Raw genomic sequence first — 15,735 nt, forward strand, 5'->3', positions numbered from 1 at the left:
GCTTCCTCCCCTTTGGGCTAACATTAGATGGAGAATGCAGCATTTCTTTCATTTGTGGAAAAAAACCCTTGGATGGAGGCTTGGAAACTGGGGCTAACAAAAACAGGCTCGTCCAAGTGGTCCTTAAAATGGGGACAATGGATGTTGGGGCGTAAAGAGCTAGAAAGAAGGAGCTGAGGAAAGTGGGTCTGGCTTTGCCATGCTTCTTGCCATTCATGGTTGGTGAGTCCAAATAGCAATAGGGACCACAGATTATGGGCAGATGATACATAAACATGAAATACTTCTATGCCTGGCAGTAAGGGTTTTAAACAAATCTGAGCAGCCCGTGTTTCCCTTACATGTGGGTTTCCAAATATTTTTGCGCTTCTTTTCTGCCTCTCTCCCACCTCATTGTTGGGAATGCTGAAGTGCCCTGGCAGGGAGATGTGATGGGACGTCCTGAGGCTCGTGACGAGCTGCTCAGTGTGCAAACCGCCCAGCAGCTTCGGTGATCCCAGCACCCACGCACAGGCAAGGTGCAGTGCAACACAGGGCACTGACTTCTCCCATTCCCTGAAAATATCTCTGAGACATACTCTTGCAAAATTATAGCCAGGAAAACATAACGACTGACATAGAGTTCATATAACAACTGCCCACCCATTTCATTATTTCACAAATGTGTGATTCGTGCTTGTGAGCTGTCACTGTTAACATTTCCATCTGTCTCAATATTGCTTCTATTCTTAGTTGCTATGTGATAGATGTAGGTGTATGAAAAGGATTTCTCCCCCTTCCCTGTGTCATGAAACAAAATAAACGAAAGCCACATATGTGTATCCGTGCCTTTCATGAGGGCAGTAAGAAATACCGGCACCCTGGCGGCACTCCCTCCCTTGGAAGTAGTGGTGGAGTAAGAAACACACGGCTGGGGCCTCTGGGTACTACTGCTAGAACGCGTACACAACGGGGCGAGACGTAAGTCAAAACCTAACCACAAAAGAACAATATTGCTTTGATCTCCTTTTGAACGTGTAGCTTTGGAGACCTATTTTCCTATCACATAAGTATGGGAGTAATTTTGCTTATCGCGTAATCCTAATTGGTGGTTTCCTGAGGCAGCCTCAGAGGGCAGATAGCTGGGACACACTTGAGTGTTCAAAGGGCTGGGCCCTTGGCTGTAGGGAGCTTTCCAGACCTGGAGCCTCCAAGGTACTCGTTGCTCGGACAAACAGAAAATTCTCCGCATGAGGCAGGCAAGTCCTGCACTTCTCCATGTGTGTGTGTGTGTGCCGGTGCTGGATGTGATGGGATACCCGTAAACTCTCATGGTCTCCTTACAAAATGCACCTTTCAGAGTGGCTAATAGCCACAGCCCACCTCCAGCCCAGCCTCTCGGCGGGGGCTTTGCTGGGGGTCTCAGCCTCTGCACTCCCCTTGCTCCTCCACAGGTAAGTGGCTCCCCGGGGCCTCCCACAGGCGGTGTGCACGGTGAGGCTGTCATCGGCTGAGGTCTTGCCAGAAGCGCCCAAATATATACTTTCTCTTCCGCCCGCCTCTTAGTGGTCTGGTCTCTCTTTGTTTTTCTTCCCAAAATAGCACGCACAACCCGAATTTAACAAGCGTAAACCGTACACGCTGGCCTCCAATTTATTTTGACATTTGGCAAGAATGATTACGCGACGCGTTCATTAAGTCATAACATTTCCACTACTTGGCCATTTCAGATCGTTATTGACTGTCGCGCATGTGAAAATAACAAATTTATTTATTTCAAAATGGGAAGTAGACCACAAACCTCTGAAGACATTGTGTTGTTTCTGGATGCAGTGTATACAGAGACTTCTAGACGCATAGGTCTCACCTGGTTGTAAGAAATAATGGTTCCTTTCTGAAAGGGGTGAGGAGGGGCTTATCATCCCCTGAAATGTTTATAGGGTTGTGCAGTGAAGGCGGTCTAGGCAGACAAGTTGTTTCCTTTTTCTTAAACAGAGCCCCTTCCTCCTGACAATCCTTTGTGGGGCTTATGAAAAATGCATTAAACAGTTACGGTAATAGATAATTAGATGGACCAGCTAAAAGCAATATGAAAGGGGGCTGGTAGCACAAGGATTGCAGAAGGTGTGTGGGCATTTTGACATCCAGAAAACATTATAGATCTGGTCTCAGCTACCTCAGTCTCATGATGATAATTAAGAAATGTGGGTGTAGAAAAGCTATTCGCATGGTTAGGTTGGATTATTGCTGCAGTTCAAAACACAATTGGCACAGACACCCACATTGGACATGATTGCCCTTTGATGAGGCAGATACTGACTTTTTAAAGTTGACATAGTTAAAATTATGTCTAAAGTTTATGGGGCCACAAGCTTCTGACTAGATTCCATTATTATAACAAATTGTAACACATAAGCTGAAGCACTTTAAAAGGAAAAAAAAAAAAAAAAAAGAGGAACGTTGAGGAGGAAGGGACCCTGGCAGTGAGAATGCTTCAGGATTTAACCCTTCTCTCGTCTGTTCAGCAGAACAGAAGAACATGGGTGATGTCCAGAGGGATTGCTTCATGTGAGTTTCATATGCATTTCCATGCATCCTCTTCAAAGACAGGCTAGAGGGAAAGCCAGCCAGGCTGGTTCCTTGTCTGCTTCATTGTTAACTTGGAGCATAAATCTGGCTCCTCTACAGCTTGTGTGTTGTGTGACAGATCTTTGTAGTTCTTTTGCCTCAGTTTGTTCATCAGCAATCCAGATGTGTTACAAAACTCTTATCTGAGCACTAAAAAGATGAAAAATACCATGGATGGAAAAATATTTCAAGATTCTTTTTAAGTAGAATTTTTTTATTTTTTTTTCAAAGAGATGAATGTGAATGGAAAGAGGGTGATGAAGACTGTATGGATGGGGTCTGTTAGTGCATAGGGTAGGACACAACAGTATAGCTTGACCTACTCACTGTTGCAGGTTGTTATCTCTCTGTTAGAGACACTAAACGTGTGCAGTTATGGAAACTTCAAAATATTGACTTCAGGCATGATCCTGCTTTTGGGTGTATTTATTCTTTTGTGAAGTTGACTTTTTAAAACAACAGCAATGGAAGAAGGTTACATGGTTGCCCAGTGGTCATTCTGTACTTATCACTTAACTCCTGTTCAGTTTTTCCCCAAGGAACCACAAAAAGCCACATGTTGATGAGACAGATCTGCAACAGCATCTGATGCTTCAAAATCATCTCTTTTCCAAAACCTTCAATGCAAACTCAGTTCTATATTGTTTGATGCTGTGTTCAAAGAGGCTTTCAATATTTCCCCATAAAACTATCATCAAAAACCTTACAATGACATTTGATATAATATTCAGATGCAAAACTAAATTTATAATGAGGACAATGGATTTCAGGCAAACAGGTGGTAACTAAAAGGAAAAAAAAAATGACAGCAAATACCTTTTGAAAACTGACCAACTCTACTGAGAATGGGATGCAGTGAAAGTCATGAACGGGGTCAAGAGAATGGAGCTGCCGAGGTAGTTAGTTGGCTCTGTCAAATAAATGTTCATTCACATCTGTTGAAAGTTTATAAAACCATTTGAGAGGATATTTGGCTGAGTTTTGTAAACAGATATCTGATAAAATAGAATTTGCCAAGGAAAAAAAAAAAAGACCTAACAGTTTTAAAGCGAGGCTAAATTCTTGTTTTGGAATTTTCCAGTGGATGACAATGTATCTCAAACATCCTTTGCTTCTGTGCATGCCCCTTGCTGTAGCCTGAAGTGTGATACCGCTTATGCTATTGTTGAAATTTTATTGCATCAGAAGGGAAAAAATGAATAATGTATCTATTGGCTATAGAAAGACATCCACACAAGGAGTGAATCTTAGAGTATTTCCCATATCAGTCTCTTTCTGTGTCCCAAATTTGGTTTACCAACTAAGTTATTCTAAGTCCTTATACCACACTCATCCTTCATCGTGGTATTTGAACACCTTTCTAAGTGACATGACTAATATCTGCCACATGTTTCGCACTCATCCTTTCCCAAGGGAACTAATGCTTCAAGGCTAGTTTTTTTTCCTTGGCTTTTCTTGCTGTGCTTCAGTCTCTCACAAAGGTCGGGGTGGTGTGAGAGGTAAGAATTTCATCGTGGATGCACCCGATTCTTCTCTTTCCCCTGGTGCTTGCCGCTACCTCAGCCATCCGTCACTCTATCCACCACCTATTCCCCAGGCAGATCTGATTCTCCTGCTCTTCCCGCCCACCACCTGTTGTTTGCCTGCTCCCAAATCCTTCACCTAGACTCACTCGTCAGCTGCCCAACCACAGTCATAGTCCAGGATACCCACTGCTGTTCTTAGCTTTTTTTTTTCTTTTTCTTTTTTTTTTTTTTTTTTGAACTCTTTCAAAGATCCCAGCTTCTCTGACTTCAGAGAGGCTTTTGTTCCCCAGTCTATCGCCTTTGGCACCAAATAGTTATTTTTATCATCCCATCAAAGATCTCCTGCAGCATTCACTAAGGAAAATTCTGCTAGCTCACAATTTTTAGGGAGCCCAAAGCGACCAAAATATCTGACAAGAAGGCTGAGCCTTTTTTTTAAGGCAAAGCGAGAAAGTTAATTTTAAATGGTGAGAATGTCATAATCGTTTATCCAGAGGGATTTTCCAGACAAAGTGGGGCGGAAATTCAGGCTCTCACGAGGCACGCGCTTCAGGGCAGAGGAGAGACGGAGAAGATGGACTTTCCACATTTGTTTTCTGCTGGGTTCGCCCCATCCCCTGGCATGCCAGCATGCCCCAGAGCAGCAGGGCAGGACCGAGGTGATGTACTGCCACCTCCTCCACCACCAGAGGCCAATTCACCAGCTGCTGCTTCTGTGTGACAGCTGCCCGGGGCTCTGATTAGCAGCACGGCTTCCAGCTCGCCTCTGCCAGGGCTGTAAATGCGAGGCATGTGTGTGCGACGCCAGTTCCCTCTCAGAAACTGAGAGTCGGGCAGGCTTCAGCGCCTGTTCCCCCAGAACGTACTGGGGATGATGCAGACGCAGTGCTGAGCCTCGTTTGGATCTGTTTGCCTCTTTATTTCCCTCAATTTGCATTTCCAATGTGGTTTTCAAGCTGGGATGGCAGCAGAGCCCACCTGTGTGACCCCCTGGGTGCCCTACAGACCAGCCCTTCCCAAGAAGCCCACAGTTGTCTTTGGCTCCTGGCGCTAATTGCAGGGGGCGTTAATGCCCTCCTGCCCCGCAGCAGCCTCTCCCTCTCCTGTCTGGCTACAGAGCTGTCAGTGGCTGTGGGTGACAGCCCAGACAGGGAACAAGGGCCGGGGGGACTTTGACTCCTTCCGTAAAGAGGCAACCCCTGTCTCTTGGTAGGGATGGGGTAGGAAAGGAAAGTTAGAGGGTTGTATGTATCCCTGGCAGGCTGGTGTTGGGTCACAGCATCTCCCGGGGCGAGCTAGCCATGCGGCAGGGGCTGTCTGGACAAGAGGGCAGCAAACCCAGCTGTGAAATGAGCATGTTGTCATTGTGCATCGCAAACTCCAATAACCACTGCAGGTTTCCGGCAGTTAACGGGGCCTACGTTAAGAAACTAATCAGAAACAAGCCCCTAGATTATACCAGTTCTTATTCATTTTCTTTTATCTCAATACAGCTCCTTAAAAGAATATTTTTAACGGATCTTTTAAACATTTCTAGTAAGAGGCAATAGACAAAATGTCATAATTTCCATATGAAGGAGTTTCTGTCAGTGCAATTCCTTTCTAAACAGCCATTTTACCCTAATATGGTCCCAGAGTTTAAGTAACATATTCTGTTGCAATGACTTTTGCATCAAAACAATTTTTCTGTGTTTCATATCCAAGAAAAAATGTTGAATATTTAAATTCCGTATCCTTTTTGATCTTAATTCCCATCACAGAAGAGCTCTTTAGGCCTCATCAATGTGCTCTAGGTACAATATCAGAGTATATTTTTCATATGATGGGATCTAACCCAAATTAGGAAACCAAAGGGGAACACGCTATACGTGCCTGGAAGGGAAACAGATTCTGCTCCGAGCACGGAGCAGGGTAAAGCATCAAACAGAAACGTAACAAATATAGAATAATGGTTTAAATTCCTCACTGCAGAATCCTTGCTTAAAACCTAGCACTGGGCTCCATACTGATTTACACACTTTGCATTCCTGCTGACTTTAGTGGTGTTTATATTCAAATAACCAAAGGCACAATAAGGCCGAGCAGGACATCATTGGATTGTAATGAGTTAGAGCTGATTAAACAGGATAACTAATGGAAAACAAGGTGGTGTTTAAAGGCACCACTCCTTTGCAAGCATTTGCTTTTCAGCTGTATAAACTCCACAAAAAATTAAGAGTGTCCAGGAAATAAATGCTAACAATGTTTATGAGCTTGTACCCAAAATGCATGGGACCTCAGGCTCAGGTGTCCTGCCGGAGCAGGGGCTGGGTTTTGCTCCTGCACATGGGGTGGCAACATGGTCTTGTGGAGGCCACGTCCTCCCGTTTGAGAAGAGGCATTGGGCTCAGGGAAGGTTATTTAAACGCTGCTTAAAAATTTGCGTTGGTTTTCTGCTTTAGCACTTCTGCACTTTCAGACCCGGAGAGGCTGCACATCTGTCCCGTGCTCCTATCCCACCTCTGGGCACCCATCACCGACAGCCCAGCGCCCGCGGCCGGGCCTTCACAGCCGACCGTCCCTACCATTAATCTCCCAGGCGGAATGCGGCAACGCTTCTACGCCACATGGTTCCAGTTATTAAATTAGCAGAAGATTAACAATCCCAAGTGTTCAATAAACAGAAAAGACAGCAAACAAATGAAATGCGTTAGTTAAGGGAAATTTTGGCTTTAATGCAACTAATCCGGCGTTTGTGTTGTGAACCACAAGTCGCGGTGACTGGGGGAGGAGGAGGACGTGATGTGGTCTGGGTTCTGCTGCCGCGCTGACAATTTCACTTCACGATTAGTAAAAATGTCTACTGCTCCTCAGCTACTTCTCTCTTTACTGCTCTGTTTGTTAGCATGGAGAATATTTTTACCTCTCGAGATGCTTCTTAGGTGAAATAATTTGATAACCTGTTTTAAAGGGCATCATCCTCAGGGCAGTAGAGCTGTGCGGCCCACACCTGGCGAGCTGGGGCCTGATGTCAGAGGAGAGGTTTGCTGCCTAAAGCCAAGTAACCACAAAGGGGCATTTGCAGTGTGGCCACAGAGGTTTCACCGAGGTTTTGGGGCTGGCTTACTTTTAGGATGTATCCCAAATAAGCTCTCCAGAGTTATGGATGAGTAGGGTTTGGTGAGGCACATAGATGGAGTCAGGTCAGACAAGGTGCCTGGCTAAGTTTATTAAACCTCTGGAATCTGATCCCTTTAAATATTAAAAATAATCCGCTGCATTGCATCTAATTGAAGCACAGTGAGTACGTCGAGGAAAGGAGAGCTGACTCAATCCCAGCACCTTTCACCCACACACACACCACCCGCTTGCCGATCCCCTTCCAGCGCAGGGCTCCAGTGGCCGGCTCTGTCACAGGAGCATCCCCGGCCATCTCGTCTCACTGCCCGCGGCTCTGGTTTCCCCCAGCCCCAGGAACCACATGCTTCTGGCCTCCAGGGGCAGAGGAGGTTCGCTTTCCCCTTCCCACACCAGCGTGGAGCCTGCCTCATGCCACTCCTGTCCCACTGTTGGGGTGGCTGTGCCCGGCCAGGAGGCACACTGATGGGGCACACGTGTGCACCAACCACCACGTGTGACTCGCTCTCAGTCTCAGCGCTGACTGATGCCAGCAGAGGCACCTGCACGGGGGGGCGAGGCACGGGTGCAGCAGGGGCGAGCTCCACAGCAAGTACGGTCATGAGCAGCTTCATGCCTCTCCGCACGGCGGGCGCGTGCACTTCCTCGTCGGCAAGGAGCTGATCTGCACCTACCACAGAGCTTTGTTGCTGCGGCAGTTCCGTGCGTGTAAATTGCACTGAAATCCCTGACTAGGAGGCATGGGACAGGATCCAGGGTACAGATCCCCCGCATGATGGAAAACTGGCATACCTTTAGCAGACATGAGAAGAGACCAATTACTCTAATTGTTGGTTGGAGTTTTTTTAATTTGCTTTTGCTGTAGCTGCAGGGTGACGGCGCCGAGCTATTAGGTGATATTTTCTCCAGAAAAAATGTTGTGGTTTCAGTCCCAGAGATTGAAAGGGTGGATTTCACTGCTTTGTCCTGTACACACACAGCCTGAGAACCGCATCTAATGAAAGATCTTAGATTTTGCATTCCCACCTTCACTCTTTCTTGTAATGCTTTCCCTGCCAAAATGAGGCCGAAGCACCTCTCCGTGGACGTTGCTCACCGAAGATGAAATTTCGATCTGTGCTGACAGTGAGCACCCCGAGCTGTTGAGGGCACGGCAGCCTGGCCACCCGGCAGGCCACAGCCACAGGGCTGGACGTGGGGTGACACATGGGATCCCCAGCAAGGGGTTGGGTCCTCAAGGGTGCTGAGGGTTTTCTGGTCCCACTGGTGTCAGCAGGGTGCATGAATGGCTCCGGGGCATGCGCTGTGATTGCTGAATCATCAGAGAGTGGCGTCACAGCTCAGTCACCGTCTTATGAACGCGATACGCCTGCAACCTCCAATCGTGTTTATAGCTCATTGCAATTCTTAGCATTGCTTGAGTTGGAAAAGTTTATTTCAATGAACTTTCCAGTCCCTTAATGTGAAAAAATAGCAAAGATAGGTAACTAGGAAACATGAATAAACATAATTAAACATAAAATACTTGTAGTGATATAAGAACTGACCTCAGGCAATTAAAATTATTAATAGAAAAAATACTCTAGTGTCAAAACCCGAGCACATCAACATCATTCTCATTTGTGTAATCAGGACTAGTTTATATTTCCTGACAACCAAGTGAGAGGGAGTCCAAGTTGCAGCTTCTTGACCTTTTACTCTTTGAAAAACAGGTTGAGATATTGTGTTAATGAAACGGGGAGTGTAAAGATACAGCTGTGGGGGGAGGCTGAAGTGCCTTTTGTGTATTGACCAACTGTGGACCTTTTAAGAAGTTTATTCTTTTCTAATATTGACTTTTTTATTGCGTCTCTTACAATTGCAATGGGGGAATTTAAGAGCCCCACAAACTACTTTATCATACAATTAGTTTATCAGTAAATTTGGACCCTGTGCATCAATCACTGTAATGCATAACCTCCACTGAGACAGAAACCAGATGTGCGTGCTTCTGCTTTGCTCTTTGTAGTATCTACGGCATTGTTAGTGCCTATGCTATAGTTTAAATTGAATTCAGTAAAAAGCAACAGTCCTACCCCCCTACAAGCAGTCTGATACTGCTGCAGGGATAAATCAACATTATATTGATTGACAACTCTTAGTCGTACTATTTCTTACTCTTTCCTGTCGCTGTGTGGAATAGGGTGAAGTGTAAGTGGTGCACGCAGAAAATAATTTTAACCAGTTAGGTGCAGGAAGAAGAGGCTCAGTGTTAAGGTGGGCACGCTGTGGTGGGGACACCAAGAGGCTCGATGCACCTAATTCGCCTGGCTGAAATAACCAGAGACATGCAGCTGCTCCCCACCGTGCAGCCCATGCTATCGCCCTCCTGCCGAGCACCACCAGGCTCTGTTGCCCACAGAGCCCAGCTGGGGCTTTGCACCCGTGGCTGGACAGCAGGAGTCCTGCAGAGAGAGGTGCAATGGGAGCAGTCATTGTGGGACGCCTTGGGACCTCTGATCCTTGCACATGGATTGGGAAGGCGAGGGCTTGTGGACACCTCTAAGCCCCACGGGCATCCTGTGGTACAAGAAGTTGCACTCTGACCAGGGAAGTGTCTCCCCGAGAGGATTATTGGTTGCTTCACAAACTAGTGCCATGTGGGCCCAACCTTGTGGGGCTCATTCATACAAAATTCTCCTTGAAGTCAACGTCTGATTGAAAAATATGAAGCCCAGACTGTACGTGCATCAAAATCCAGGCAGATCATTATTTACACTACTTTTTCATTTTCCCAGTAATCAAGCACTGGCTGGTAATAATCCCCCACGGGCTGATTATACCGGCAAGATAGAGCAGCTCTCTGACCACACCTCTTCCCCAGGAAGATCTCGGTACCAGGGCAAAAGGCAGCATGTTCGCAGCAGATCAAAATGGGAATTTCAGCGTACAGTTGCCTGGAACTGATGGTTTTCACGTTCTCAGCAGAGCGGAGCTGCAAGCGTGTACCACCACAGTCTGTAACACGCTTCCTTTCCAGAATTAAAAAACTTGCTCTGATTGCAAGCAGACTCTTTCTGAACACGGGCTGTCTTCCTCACTCCTGAGAGCCAGTCAGCAGATGCTTCGGTGTCTCTAAAGGATGACACTCGCTGCTGCTCATCTGCATGTCTAGTGTGCGAGGAGACGAGTCCCTCCTCCAGGAATAACATGTGTGCGGTGTATTACATTGCAGCTAATTAAAGTAGCCCCTGCTGCTGTTCAACTCGACTGGTAGATCATTCAAATATTTGCAGGCGTCGTCTTATGAACACAGAATATTAAAACTCTTCCAGCTTGGTCTTCTCACAAGGCAAAAAAGCAGCTTAAAACGTGCAGCTTAAAACGTGAAATCAGGTACCATGGTAATACAATTGTACCTGGAAAGCTGAATGGTGTCACGGAAGGAAGTCCAAGGCTATAAAACAAAATGCATGCAGCAACTTGGCAAGTTCCAGCTACAATCTTCGGGTTTGAAACCATGCTGAGAGATCCGCCTTGCAGCACCAGTGGGAGATACGGGGTTGTACAGATATATAACGATGGGAAAAGAGACGGCTGGTACGTTCCTAATGTCAGGATTTGAACGCTACAGAGACAGCCGGGCAGGACTGGGCCTGAAGAGCCCCCTTTCTTAGCACCTACCTATCAGACAGTGAGAGCTGGGTGGGATTTCCCCGGACCAGGCTGCCAGAAGGGACTTCGAGAAGCCACCTCTTTTCCTGGGAATGGACCGGCTTTGGTCTGGAACGTGTGGTGACACAGAGGTGGAACTGTCTTCCCAGCTCGGGGACACTTGCTGTCCAAACACAACAAACCAAACCCCCAAGTGCGAGGAGGATGGTGTCGTGGTACCCGAGCATGGTTTTTAAAGAAGTTCTTAAAGCTGCAAAGGATATTAACCACCAGGATTGTTTCCCTTAATATATATTAAAAGCTGTTTTATATGGGAGGCCTTAGGTGTACTCAGATTTCAAACGCCTGGGATGTTTTACGACTTCACTGCTCTCATAAATGCAGGTGTTTCATAGCAAAAGCACACGGGCAATCAGACCGTCTGAAGGCAGCAATGAGTTGCACACATTTCCCCCAGGAGAAAGAAACGGGTGCGAGGCGGACGGGCCTTGGGCACGGCTTGCACCGAGAGGGCCCGCGGGCGCTGCTCGCCCTGCAGAAGAGCCCGGCACCGCCTGGCCCCGGCAGCCCCGGCGGGGAGCGTGCCACGGCTCTGTCTTTACCGAGATCGGATGGAGCCACTCAATCAGGGGCTGCCATTACTGCCCGCGCCGTGCAGTTTCCACTATCAATAATTCACTGGCCCCGAGGCGCAGCCAGGAGGGGCCCTGGGGGCCGGGGGCTGCGCACGGGGAGCGGGCACCGCGGCCGCCCCCGCCTGTCCCGGCGGGCGATGCCCGGCCCCGGCCCCGGCGCTGTCGCCGTCGTTGTCGCTGTCGCTGTCGCCGGGCTCGGGCAGAGCCGCCCCGAGCCGTGCGCCCGCTGCCCGCCTGCGGCCGGCCGCCGGTGTAGCGTTACCTGCGGCGCTCATTAATAAGCCATGCCTGCCATTATCTTGATTGCATTGCTAATGGGCCAGCCGCGCAGGGGTCAGCACGGGAGCGACATTTACACGCTCCGCGCCCGGCGCCGTAAACCAACACCCGCCGGTGCGGGTCCCCCCCCCTCCCCTCCCGCCCCGCTCCCCGCTGCCGGCCCGGCCCCTCCGCGCCCTGCCCGGCCCTGCTCGGGGGGCGCCGGGGGGAGCGGGGGCCGGGCCGGGCGGGCGGGGCGGGGCGGGGGCGGCGGCGCGGAGCCTTTAAGCGGGGCAGCGCGGGGCCTGCGGCCGCTGCCCAGAGGCGCCCGGCCGGGGGGCGAAGCCGCTCGTAGGGCTCGAACCGAACCGAGCCTGAGCCGGGCCGGGAAGCTCCCGCTCGGCGGCGTCGGGTGTGGGGGCTCCGGGACGCGGGGTCCGTCCTGCCGCCCCTCGGGGAGCTCCGATGAGACTCGCGAGCCGCCGCCGGTGCCGCCCGTGCTGCCGGGGCGGCGGGAGGCGGCCGGCGGGGCCGGGCGGCGGGCCGAGGATGTGAGTGCCCGCGGGGGAGCCGCCGCGCTGAGTGTGGACGACGAGGTACGGGGCGCCCCGACGGGGGCTCGCGGGGCCGGGCCGGGCCGGGGGGAGGCGGGCGGCGGAGCCCCGCGCCCCTTTGTTCGGCACCTGCCGGCCCCCCGCCGCCGTGCGGCGCCCAGCCCGGCCCCGTCCCGTCCCGTCCCGGCGGGGCCGAGCGCGGCGGGCAGCGCCCCGACGGCGGCGGCGGCGGCGCGGGGCAGGGCCGGGGGCGCGGGCGCTGCGCGGGCGCGGTCGTTGGGCGGGCGCTGGGCGGCGCGCGGCGCCCCCTGGCGGTGGGCGCGCAGCGGGGCCGGGCGCGGGGAACCCCCCGCGATGGGGTCGAGCCCCCGCGGGGCGGCCGGGCGCGGGCTCCGGGAGGGCGGCGGGGGCCGGGCGGTGGCGGCGGTGCCGCGGCGCGGGCGCCTTCCCCGTAGCAGCCGGTGGTGACCGTGCGCCCCGCGGCTGCTGCCGCCGCCGCGGGATCGATGTCGTTACTTATTGATGTTTCTGGTAACGCGCACCTAATGGGCGCGGGGGACGCATCCCGGCAGTGCGCTTTATCGGGCCGGTGGCTGTGCCATCGGTAATTCCCGGCTCGATCAGTACCGGGTGGGACCTGCCGGGGCACCCTGCGGGCTGCGGCAGCGCCCCGAGCAGCCTTGGCCCCGCTGGGGGCCAAGCGTGACCCTGCCTGTGCTGCCCCGGTGGGTCCCCCAGGGGTACGGGTCCAGAAACCCATCCCTGTAGGCTGTGTGCATGTAGGGCTGTGCCCACTGACCCATCACCTCGGTGTCGGGGCAAGGCATCGGCTGTGTTGGGAGTACAAAACAGCTTGGAGCTGGGAGCGGTTTCATCTGTTTGCTTGCTGAGAAGAGGTACGAGGGGAGCCTTTCCGCAGGGCTCCGTAACTCACAACAATTTTCTGCTGTAGTACTACCACTTAATGTTCAGCCTCATTGAACCTCAGCTGGGAAAACCCATTTGTAAGTAGCATGCCTTCTGTTCAAATTGCCAGTGTGCTCTGCTTTCCAGAGCTGCGGAGTAGGATCCTGTAGCTGTATGGCTGTGAAATCAGGGTGAATCGGGTCAGAAGGATCAAGGGATCACTTTATTTGAAAAATCCAGATGTAACAAGGGAGATAGCAAAGGAGAACGGGAAGGGACTTTTGTCTTGGAGGCTAAGCTGAAAAAGTTTAGTTTCAAGCAGTGTTCTTTTAAAAGCACGCTGTAGTACTACAGTATGCTGGAGTACTATGAAACAGTGCACAGATGTAAAGGATCTCAAAGATTAATTAAAATGTGAAAGAATACAGTGGAAGAGGAGGATCACTGCTTTTGCTTTAAAGGTCTGTGTGCAATGACAATGCTAACTGAGAGCAGCTGCAGTTAAAAGCCTGCTGAGGTACCTGTTGCCCCATTACTACCCCCAGGAAAACATGGCAAGCTGCACCTTCAGCTCTGCAGTAGTTCTCTGCCAGGGTGCAGGTATGAAAGCAGGTCACGAGAAGCTCATGAGTAGGAGACCATCTCGTCATTTCCCTGCATGAGCCGGCATCAATGAAAGAAACAATTAGCTCTGCTGAGTGAGCTGCAGAGCAAGTGTGGTCCTACTAAAAACCAAAAGTATTTCCTGTATCTGCCTTCCTGGCTCGTGTGAAAGGCTGAGATGTTGTTCTCTGAATGTGTCTTGTGCTTGCACTAGAAATCGCATGTTAGGCATTGTGTGAATTGGTGGAGGCTCCACTAGAAGAGGATATGTGCTTTGAATAGGTTAATTACCAACTTGTCTTGACCTGTTCGCAAGCATCTGTTGTGAGCACTTGGTTCCTCCTAAATAGCTAAATTGCTGCTGAATTAGGAAGCTCTCAATCACTTAGGTCAGTTCATACACTGGCATTCTTGGTAATACTTAGCTGTGAACACCCTTGAAAAGGAAGCTTTGAAAAGCACTGACGCTCAGCTATTTTTGTGTATTGCTGAAGTGACGTGGTAACTCAATAACCTGCTGCCTTCAGCTCCAGGTGGGAAGGCGCTCTGTGTGACCGCGCCTTTGTTCCCTGCTGTACTCTGCTGGCAGGTGGCACCAATGTGGCCTGAGCGAGCTGCCTGAAGGACAGGCAGGGATGGGGCTGGTAGGCTGTGCCTGCTGCCAGCTCACAAAGCCCATTGTTTCCTGTGCTGGTGCACATCAGTCAGCATTAGTGCTGACTGCATGCCCTTTGGGACAGGGATCGTCTCACCTGTCTTCTGTGCGCGTGCGGTCCTGGTCCCTGCAAGGACTCCTCAGTGCTCTTGTAATGCAAAAATAACAGATCTTGCTAGATCAACAAATGCTGGCAACTCTTGTTACAGTGCCTTAAACTCTCATGTTATTAAAATAAATACTTGTGGTACTTGATTTGGAGGCACTATAATATACAATAGCAGAAAAATTAAATGCTTTAACTCTGGAGATTCAAGAGTGTATTAGTAGGGTAGCCATTATATTATGGGCTACATGCTCTGACATAATCTTAAGTTGTTGATGTTGCTTACAATTACAGGCTCCAAGCCATCAAATAAGGAACGCTTTTCATGAGCTTTCCAAGCTAAGCAGGTCAAATAGTCACAGAGAGAGCGTAGATGATCTGTAGGGTTGGAGTCATGTTTTCTCCTCTTCAGTATTCAGGACCTAATTATCAGTTGACAATAGACAGGTGGAACTCAGCTGCTGCACACAACCGTAGCTATGAACATCTCATTGGGATGGTCTGTGGTATTGAAGATGCTGTAGATTTTATGTGATGGGCAGGTCTTGGCAACAAAAGAAAAAACCAACCCCATCTCAGCCAATTCCTACCACTTAAAAATTGTGAGCGGAGGACTGGCTGAGATGGTACTGATTTGAGATGATGGTAATCCTTTAGTAACACTGATACTGGTGATAGCAGAACAGCCCATTACAGCGTAATTTAGGTCCCACAACTGGATACAGCTGTTTGAAGACAAGTACCGTGGACAACTAGAGAAAGCAGAAGGAAACTTCATCTAGTGAATTCTCATGCCCCGGTGACAGCTGCCATAAGGCTGTAGCAGTTGTATACTCCTCTCGATAAGAATATTGTATTTTTCAGAGAAGTCAGTTTGAAACCAGTTAATTAGGACAGTTATTTCTGGCCGTGGCATTTGTACAGAACAGAAGGCATGATTGTTCTTATGTTTGTTTCTCCGAGTCCTTTGATCGGCTAGAAGCTCTCGATGCTTTACGCTATAAATTACCTCAATACTTTGGCAGTTCATTTCTTTTCTTGTGTACTTGGTTAGGAAAATGCAGAAATCCTTGTGACTCAGCTTCAGACTACTATAAATTATGAAGAAATGGGG

At 49.8% G+C, this 15,735-nt stretch overlaps 1 protein-coding gene across 4 annotated transcripts in view; it reads left to right on the forward strand.

Annotated features, from left to right (window-relative positions):
• Positions 1–15,735, forward strand: part of BDNF (brain derived neurotrophic factor) — a 59,993-nt gene that overhangs the window by 29,463 nt on the left and 14,795 nt on the right. Inside the window, exon 1 of one of the 4 annotated variants that reach the window (XM_084522312.1) lies at positions 12,148–12,393. The exons of 2 other annotated variants lie outside the window; for them this stretch is intronic. The gene's annotated coding sequence lies outside the window, so the exon portion shown is untranslated. Of the gene's footprint in view, positions 1–12,147; positions 12,394–13,825; positions 13,858–15,735 lie in introns of those variants that run through there. One more of the 4 variants, XM_084522310.1, reaches the window with a different exon arrangement.

The sequence above is a fragment of the Aythya ferina genome, assembly GCF_964211825.1.
Source record: "Aythya ferina genome assembly, chromosome: 5".
Taxonomy (NCBI): Eukaryota; Metazoa; Chordata; class Aves; order Anseriformes; family Anatidae; genus Aythya; species Aythya ferina.